A 10,482-nucleotide genomic window follows, 5' to 3' on the forward strand; every position below is an offset into this window, starting at 1 on the left:
CATTATAATTAGCTTTATATAAAATCATTACAAATCCATGTTATGTCCTAATTCAGGCACGTTAGCAGTTGTGTGTGATTGAGTGTGTGTGTGTGTGTGTGTGTGTGTGTGTGTCTGAGTGTGATTGTGTGTGTGTGTGTGTGTGTGTGAGTGAGAGACTGATTCTCGCGTCTGATACTGACAAACACACGCAGTATGATGAAGCTGGAGCTCGCATGGAGCCCACCTTCCTGCATCTGTGTGTCATCAGTACATGTATTCATGTTCAGAGACACTCAGTGCCGAAAAGCCAAGGATAATTACATATTATTGTTCATCTTCGAGGTGTTTAGGAAGTCAAGCATCGGTATTGTTATTGCTCATAGTAATCTGAACAAGTACGAAACATCAGCACATCACAGAGCCGCATTTCACACCAGACAGGAAGAAAACACCTAGAAACAGCAACATCAGTGAGACAGAACAAATCTGGCTGTTGTTATATTTCATGGAAAGACTTCAGCCCCAAACCTACTGCAGAACATGTGTGTGTGTGTGTGTGTGTGTGTGTGTGTGTGTGTAGATAAACAACACACTAGAACCTCGAACCCAATGAGACGAGCAAAAACACACATCTACACCACAGGAGCAACGTTTGCACGCGATTGCATCAGAGACAATGATCAGACAAAACACAACCCCACAACAAAACAATGATAAAAGAGAGAAAAACCCATTCAGCAGAACAGTGAGAGAGACAGAGGCTTTCTGAAGAGGAGGACAGACTGAATTCAGAGAACACTAGGAAAGGACTGACAGTCACAGATGGCACACAAACACACATGCGGTTTACAGAAGTGAGGATGAGGACTGGAGAGGGACTGGCTTTCTCAAATCCCCGACCAGGAATCAAACGCCACACAGATACAGTCAGAGCGACCGCCGTCAGCGTGATCATACTGCCACCTGCTGGAGACACACGGCGCTGCAGAATATACACTGTTTGGAGGAATTATAAACTCAAGCATGCAGTGACCATTAGGCGTCATTATTATTTGATAAATGTGCCATAAAATCCTGCTTGACAAATGCGGTTCTTTCACTTACACTATGTGGAAGAGAGCAGCGTGAACATTTGGCTAAACGTCTTTCAGCACAGTTTTGTTTTTTCACAGATTTTTTTTTCTCTCGACACATTCACCTCTGGCTTCTTGGTTGTAACATTTAAGGCATGCATTTTTTGTGAAGCTGTTTTGAAACAATGCACTGTGAAAAGATCTACACAAATAAGCAAAATGATAACAGCTGATTTGTTTATTACGTTTTTCCTACAGTTTATGTAGCTCAAACGGTCGAGCGAGCCGCTAGCAACACCAAGGTTATAGGTTTGATCCCCAGAAAATGCCTGCAGTGATAAAGTGTGTACATTTCTTACTGACAGTCTGTTTCTTATAGTAATCACATGAGCTGATATTGAATACTTGCTTCCTTATTTACTGCCTTATTGCCTGATTATATTTAATGATGTCTGCTACGAATGAAAACCCATCACTGTGCCATTAAAAACTGACTTCTAAAACAGTTTGTAACACCAAGTTAGGGATAATCTGGTCTATATTTACATACAAAACAATTAAAAATAACTGCTAAGCACATTCAAAGGTCTCATTTTGATCCTATTTCATAAAGACAATGGAGACAAGTCTTAATAATCAGAATAAAACAATTTTCATCGTTTTGTAATCATTAACTTTTTTAAATCCAAATGCAGGCATACCATTTACTTTACTAAATTATTAGTTAAGAATGAAAAATCACAGTTGGTATCGTCTGTGGTTCATTCGTCAGGCTGGACAGAGAAGGTCAAGTGTTCCAAACGTGTGTTCAGAATAGATCCCTCGCTCACTGAACACTGCACAGTACATACTACAGACTGAAACAGCATTCTAAAGGTAGTATGCTATGATACACTGTTGTCAGGTGATGCTGTCTATAAGTAGATTCCAGTTTTCATTTAGTATTGAATGTTGTTCTGCGTTTTTAGCCATGTGTAAACTGTAAACTGCTTATTTCTGAAAATCAAGTAGCTAGTCTGAAGCCTCCGGACATATAAAAGAACATCAGCACACAGAGCACTGCAGGAATAGTGTGTGTGTGTGTGTGTGTGTGTGTGTGTGTGTGTGCGTGCGTGCGTGCGTGCGTGTGTGTGCGTGCGTGTGTGTGTGTTCAGTGGTGTTACACTGACATCTGCTGGTGGAGCTCATGATGACAGCTGCACTACAACACCATTCATCACACGATTATCACATGTGCATGTTGAGCCCTTATCAAAACCAAATCAAAATGAATGTAATATGCACTCTTAATGAAAATATGGAAATGCAGAAAGGTTTGTGTGAGAGTTAGGCTACGATAGAGCAAAGATCATCAGCTCTATATAATATTATTAATAACTATTTAATGTGAAAGGTTAGTGCTGGGGTTTAAAGTCAAGACCGAGCAAATATCATTAGCTCAATATTAAAACAGAAGTCTGTGTGTGTGTGTGTGTGTGTGTGTGTGTGTGTGTGTCTTTAGATGTGACCTCCGCTCCAGAGAAACATTTTAAATAAAGAAAGAATTTAAAAGTTTAGTGTCAGACGCAGCTACAGGAACAGAGCGCATTAAAAGAGAAACAAACACGAGATGGAAATAAACTCATGATGTAGAGAACGTTTGCATGCTTGTTCTCATTATCATTTCAAACGACTTAAAAACACAGATGTCTGTCGATTCACCAATGAAATTTTCAGCTGCTTTGATATTAATGACGAATACTTTAAGACACTTTTATATTCATTTTTCACCAGAAACCTTGTTTTGACAGCATCTGTTTGACTGTAATTCTGTCAGCAGTCATAATAACAAAACAAACAGCTAATAAACGTCATAATATGAGCCTAGGTTACAGTAGCATGCTTTATTTAGCTCTACATTGCTAAGCATGTCACATTTTACTGAGTAAATAGTCTTCAATAATTAAAGATTTAATAATTATTTAATTATCAGCATTTAAAAGTGCACGCTGAATCTCAGTTACTCTGGAACAGAGTGAAACAATAAGAGCTCTATACAAAAGCCATTTAAAAATGAGCAAGAAGAAACTGTTCAAAGACTGATTTATTATTATTATTATTATTATTATTATTATTATTATTATTATTTTCATTTTCCCACTACACTTAAAAACATATTAAATTATATTAAAATGTAAATATTTTCATCAAGCAACTGAGACTAAAGTGTATATATAAGAACGGCAACTTCTCTAAAACTTCAGAACCACAAATGAAGGATTTTGAGCACTTTTTTTTGGAGGGGGGGGGGTCCTGCAATGATGTTTACATGTAGTGTTTGTGTGTTTTGTATATATATATATATATATATATTTAACAAGTCAGAGAAATTTGACAGCTTTTGTACCTTGTTTTACATCACTGCCTGTTTAACCCCGCCCACAGATTCTACATCAATGCCTGTTTAACCCCGCCCACAGATTCTACATCACTGCCTGTTTAACCCCGCCTAACGATTCTCTGTCTGTTTAACCCTGCCCACCGATTCTACACCACTGTCTGTTTAACCCTGCCCACCGATTCTACACCACTGTCTGTTTAACCCTGCCCACCGATTCTACACCACTGTCTGTTTAACCCTGCCCACCGATTCTACACCACTGTCTGTTTAACCCTGCCCACCGATTCTACACCACTGTCTGTTTAACCCTGCCCACCGATTCTACACCACTGTCTGTTTAACCCTGCCCACCGATTCTACACCACTGTCTGTTTAACCCCGCCCACCGATTCTACATCACTGCCTGCTTAGCCCCGCCCACATATTCTACATCACTGCCTGTTTAGCCCCACCCACAGATTCACGCATGTAGTGTAAATAATGAGAGGCAAACGCAACTCTACACAGAAATCAAACGATAAAGATGCTCTGAAGAAAAGACACTGTTCAGTTGCCAGGTTGTGGAAAAACAAAATAACACACTACATCTCTCTTTCTGACACTAGACGTGAATTAAAACAGATCATCAGTTTAATTACGATCAGGTCTAATGGCGCTATTAAGACCTATCAGATGCGTGTGTGTGTGTTTGATTCTGTATCAAGGCCTACATCAGCAGGTTGAAGCTGAAGAGCATCAAACGGACTCAAACCTCTGAAATGACTCTTCTCTTACTATCTTTAGCTTTAAGTCAGTCATTTCCATGCACACACACACACACACACAAACACACTGCACAGATGCGGTTCTCAGCTATGTGATGAGAAACACTGATCTTGATTATAAATGTACAGTAAGTGAACAATGCATTATTTCATGTTTTTGCGGGACTCTGTGTCAGCGCTGGAGTGAGTTAGACGTGAATTTGTGTTTTCAGTGTTTGTTCACTGGACTTACACTCGCTGCCACCCGCAGGTTCACACAGGTTCCATCTGGATCCTCACAACACACTGCGAGCCAGACCGCACCTGAGACACACACACAGACGGCCAGGTTACTGAGAACAGAAACACACACGTGTCTGCTTGTCAGATCTAGAAGCTCTTAGTTTCATTTCTGTAGTTATTTATCTGTCCATTTCTACATTCATTTCTTCATACGATTCATGTCTATCCTGTTGAAAAAACAGCATATGCTGGTTAGGTATGTTTTTAAGCATGGCATCTGGTCATCAGCTGGTTTAAGCTGGACCTTAGTTGGTCATGGGCTGGTTTAAGCTGGTCCTGAGCTGGTTATAAGCTGGTCCTAAGCAGGAGCTAGTTGCTTAGGATCAGCACATGACCAGCTTAAACCAGCTGATAACCATCTTATAACCACCTCAGGACCATCTTAAACAAGCTTATAACAAGCTTAGGAACAGCTTTAAACCAGCTGATAACCAGCTTATAAACACCTCAGGACCATCTTAAACCATCTTATAACAAGTTCAGGACCAGCTTAAACCAGCTGATAACCAGTTCAGGCTTAGTTTAAACCAGCTGATAACCAACTCAGGACCAGCTTAAACCAGCCCATGACCAACTAAGGACCACCTTAAACCAGCTCAAGACCAGCTTAAAACAGCTGATAACCAGTTCAGGATCATCTTAAACCAGCTGATAACCAGCTTATAACAAGCTCAGGACCAGCTTAAACCAGCTGATAACCAGTTCAGGCTTAGCTTAAACCATCTGATAACCAACTCAGGACCAGCTTAAACCAGCCCATGACCAACTAAGGACCATCTTAAAACAGCTGATAACCATCTTATAACCAGCTCAGGGCCATCTTAAACCAGCCCATGACCAACTCAGGACCAGCTTAAACCAGCTGATAACCAGCTGATAACAAGCTCTGGACCAGTTTAAACCAGCTGCCATGATTCAAAACATACTGTATGACGAACATGTTTTTAATAAAATTATTTAACTTTTGTGTTAATATGAGTTTTATCAGTATAATTCTGCTGGACTGAGTTCACAAACACCCCATGCAATGTATGTTCTGTTTATAGTCATATTTGTGACACAGACAGTCGATGAACTTACAGTTATTTTGTTTTCTCAAACATCCTTAAACGCAGGATGTTTGTGTGAGTGTTATTTATCTACTTACTTATTTTTTTCTTAAGTGTAATATTAGTGTAAATGAAGGTGTTGTGGATATTTTTGGAATTTATTTATTTATTTATTTTGGTTTTAAGCGAATAACTGTATGTTTATTATGATACCATAACATAACATAATACATAATATACATGTATATATAACATAACGTGTGTGTGCACACATTAAGTAGGACACGGCAAGAGATTATTTAGTACTTTACTGAAAATGATGTGATACGATTATTTCATAAACATACATTATATGTGACGTTTTGTGACAAGGCAAGGTTTTTTTCAGGTTGTAAATGGTCATTCAAGCATATAAACACATTTTTAATGATCTCTGCTCCAGCATACAGACTTCAAAAGACTACACTCTAAAAATGCAGGGTATTTTTTTTTCTACGCAAACACTGGGTTGAGTCTATTGCATCATTTTATTGGTTTATTTTTGCTTATTTAGTTTTTGTGTTGCACAGTGTAGTTCTCAGCTGAATTTGTGCATTTCTTGGTGAAATAAAGGTTTGTGTATATTTTATTGTATCGATAAAGTCATTATGTCGTGTGATGGAAATGCCTGATGCCTCGCAAACAATATTGTATCCATAAAGATACTGAATCGAATTACTTTGAATGTCAAAATACTGTATATCATCAGAACTGTGCTCTGTCTTTTATGTGTAGGTGATAAGGAGTCAATCAAAGGAGTTTCAGTGGCTGTACAAAGCATGTGAATTTTTTTTTAGGCCATTCAGTTTATTATTGCTCGTTTGTTTGTTGATAAACAATCGGTCTTTATATTCCAACACTGCGTCGCTCTGCACTCTATAGCTTTAGCCATTTTGCCACACAACCGTCAATCTAACATTAGTGAACGTGCTGGGTTCACGCTGCACTTTTTTTTTTTACATTTTAAAGTGTTTAAAGTGTTTTAAATCACATTCTATATTTTGGAGCTGAAAATATGATTTCCCCAAGCTAGAGCCATGATACACAGTTTCCAGCATCAGATGCATTTGGATTTCAGTCTTACCGTTCATGAAACCCTCGTCATCTGAGCTGTCTCCGGCCAGAGGAATGAAAGAATAAAACTCCTCAGAATCTCACCTGGAAGACAAGAACAAAACAGAAATGTGTTACATGTCTACATCTGATGATACATTACCCACTGTTTTCAAAAACACAATAAATTTAGACATCATTTCTCACAATTGCTAGTTCAAGATAACGTCTTCAGTAGACTGTTTGATTTGAGTCCTTTACATCAGTACCACAATCGTTCTTACAGTATATTTTAAACTATGTATTATGTTGCAGAGAACTGGAGAGTTATTCTTTTTTGTTGGATTTGCCAAAGCCAATTTTTCCTTACATTTGGCTTGGCACATGTTGATTTTGGACTTGCTTGTGTGCTGTTGTTTGCACTTATTCTCATCAAAGCAGGACCATGTCCTAAATCACATCTAATCATCACAATCCAACACCCTTGAGTTTCCTGCCATCCCACGCAGCCTCATCTTTAATCACATCATATTCAATGCGCTACCCTGAAGTGTAAACAGCAATCTGTCTCACGTGACCAGGTGTAAACAGGCCTCTGTGTGCTTCATTACAGTAGTTTGTCTGTCTACATGACAGCTGATGATTGACTGATTGATTGACTGATTAGATGCGGGAGCTCCTCACACTGTCAGACCTGAGCAATTGGTCTCCAAGGACAATGAGATAAAACAGCATTAAACAAAGTCCTTTCCACACTCTCGTTCTGTTTTCTCATGTGAGTCCCCGGAGCTTAGCGTTTTATTTAGATTCACAACTAATTATGCGGACGGATCTGTTTATTCTTCAGATCAAAGTTTCTCCCCTCTGTGTTATTCACAGAACTAATCAGTCCTTGTATTAGCATGGCCAACAAAGACTTTAGCACCACCCTCTTAGAAAACTCATTAATTAGTGTGCATAACGAGATTAGTGATTTAGAGTTAAAACTGCCATGCTAACGGACTCCTGTCTAAAGTAATTCCTCCTGCAGTCACGTCAGTGTCCTCAGATTTTGAATCGAGTAAATATACACGTCTCACTAGATGTACATACAAATAAATACAGTTTTTATTTTGTTGATCATATGATCTGCAATACTGTCAAAAAAGATTACACAAATGTTAATTTTCCACACATACCCATAAAATTTACACCGTTTACAGATAAAATACAAATAAACAAATCAGTTAGGTCACAGGTGTATGAGCGCAAAATATGTATATTATTAGATGATAAAGTATAGAAATTACTATAAATATATCATTTTCCAGTTAATGATACTTTTGTATATATATCAAATGTCACACTTTTCTTCTTAAAATACAATGACGCAATGAAAACTAACCCCATTCAGCCCTAATGAATCACCCACTGCAAGCATGAACAAGAAAAAGAGAAAAGGACCTAATACAGAGCTTTGTGGCATATCATAATTTACCACTGTACGTTCAGATATTTGTGCATTTACACAAATAGTGTGGATGGGCAGGACAGGTGAGAGATGCATTCCTATTTTTCATGCAGACTTTTAAAAACAAAATAATTCATTGATATAGTAGTAAGGAATGTTACATTTCCTTGACAATATTTTATCAGTGATATGCATGACCGATATTTCCATCTGATACATCACTGTACCTTAGTACTGCCTCTGTGGGTTTTTTATTTGTAAAGCAATTTGGAGAAGTGTAATAAGTGCTGTGTCATCTGAAGAGGTCTTTTAGAGATGCTTTGTCTTTGACCAGAAACACCCCGCATCTGGTTCAGTTTGTAACCACTCGCTTTTTGAAAAGTACAGCACATGGAGGTAACGATATTTCATTTCACAACAACCAAATGGTTGCAGAATTCATCACCAGCTGTTTTTTCTCTCTCTCTCTCTTCAGATCTCTGTGTTGAGTGGAAACTCTTTGATGGTGAATATTTTCTGTCCTCAAACGCTTCACTTTTGTGTGCTAATTTTGGCCCTGGTACTAATTAACAGCTCTGTGCTGAAGAGTTTGAGCATGCAGCCGCACAAACTGTTCCCTGCCTTGTGCGTTTGTGTGTGTACCTGCCTGCACACACACACACACACACACACACGCGCAGGTTTGACACCATTCTGTCAGAGCGCTGTGAGAGCGAAGCTCACGGTTTCTCAAATGAGCAGAGCACAAATGAACCAACAGGAAACAGTTTCCATCACGGAATAATTTCAAACTGTCTTTCTCTCTCTCTTCCTGTCTGTCTGTCTTCAGAAACAGCTGAGTGTCGTTCGGCTGTCTGGTCCCTGCCGTGATGGTTCCTGACTGCTGAAAAGCTCTTGGTTAATTAACGTGTTCTGTATTAATTCAGACATCCACACAGGAGACGTGTTATACATTTACTCAGCACTCTGTGTCTCTGTAATTTAACTACATTTCGAGAGTTTCCAGTGGCAGCGGTGTGTGTGTTCGGCTCATGGCTGCATCTCCCTGTGTCTATATTTATTGTGAGTGCGTTTGGAGTCTGCTGGATGTTTATTTGAGATGAAATTGAGAGCAGGTGACAGTGAGCGTGTGGGACGATCTCACGGGACTCAATGTGACGCGTGCGACTGCTGATACACTAAAGCTTCAGTCACTGCTGAGATCTCACACTGGCAGTGTTCATCTGTCTACCTGCATTATCTGTCTGTGCTTCTGTCCTTCTATCTATCTATCTATCTATCTATCTATCTATCTATCAATCTATCTATCTGTCTGTCTGTCTGTCTATCTATCTATCGTTCTATCTATCTATTGTTCTATCTATCGATCGTTCTGTAGTTCTGTCTATCTTTCTTCATGGATGAATGGGGTAAAATTGGTAGAAGGGCATTTTTAGGTCATGCAAATGTAGTAGAGCTCCACTGTGCCCTTACACACACACACACACACACACACACACACACAAAAGCTCATTGTAAGTGAATTAATTTGGTGATCTCTCGCTGTGTTTAAGTGGGGCAGACAGCAGGGGAGGAGAAAAGAGCAATATTCATAAATCGACCACAGAATGACAGACAGGAGAGAGAGACAGCTGGAGGAAATAGGGCCAAAAATGGAAATAATGGTCTACATAAAAAGAGGGAAAAGATGAATTAAAGAGCGGGGCGTGTGAAAGAGCAGATGAAGAGAGAGAATGAAGAGGCTGTGTGAGAGATTCACAGACGTGCCGCTAGTGTGCGCTACACACACAGAGCGCTGCGACCCCAAGAGCATTATGGGAATTGTAGTTCTCATGCATTGAACCGATTGAGCTGATTGTCTGTCTCTCTGTTACTGGTACGAACTGCAAGATTACATCATCAGATAAACCAACACACACTTAAAACATTACAGACAGATGGATAAGACGGTGATTTAAAAGACAAACGTCTCTGAGGCTCACGGCAATGTTCTGGGAACAAACATCAAACCTGAGCCGTGTAGTGAACGACACCTGTCTCACACACACTGTAAACCCTGAAAGAAGCTGAAACGTGTCTCTGTTCGGCCTTCAGCAGCTTACTGTGTGTCTGTGTGTGTGTGTGTGTGTGTGTGTGTGTGTGTGTGTGTGTGTGTGTGTGTTTGGTTTGGTTTGTTTTTTTGTGTTTTGTTTTGTTTTGCAAACATTGTTTTTGCAAAACAAAACATTCTGTGTGGATCTTTTATTAAGGCTCTATTGAGAGTGTAATATATTCTGCGTCTCCAGAGATTTTCCTGTTTCCAGCCGAATTTCACTCAAGCACACCATTAACTTCCAGAGCTGCAACTCAATAACTAAACACACTCTCAGACAGTGTGTGTGTGTGTGTGTGTGTGTGTGTGTGTGTGTGT

At 39.4% G+C, this 10,482-nt stretch overlaps 1 protein-coding gene across 1 annotated transcript in view; it reads right to left on the reverse strand.

Moving 5' to 3' along the window:
• Positions 1-10,482, reverse strand: part of LOC107668998 (receptor-type tyrosine-protein phosphatase delta-like) — a 360,739-nt gene that overhangs the window by 241,789 nt on the left and 108,468 nt on the right. The window contains exons 4-5 of the mRNA XM_016461088.1: positions 6,654-6,727; positions 4,432-4,502 (exon numbers count right to left, since the gene is read on the reverse strand). The gene's annotated coding sequence lies outside the window, so the exon portion shown is untranslated. The remainder of the gene's footprint in view (positions 1-4,431; positions 4,503-6,653; positions 6,728-10,482) is intronic.

The sequence above is a fragment of the Sinocyclocheilus anshuiensis genome, unplaced genomic scaffold (assembly GCF_001515605.1).
Source record: "Sinocyclocheilus anshuiensis isolate Anshui unplaced genomic scaffold, SAMN03320099.WGS_v1.1 scaffold2353, whole genome shotgun sequence".
Classification (NCBI taxonomy): Eukaryota; Metazoa; Chordata; class Actinopteri; order Cypriniformes; family Cyprinidae; genus Sinocyclocheilus; species Sinocyclocheilus anshuiensis.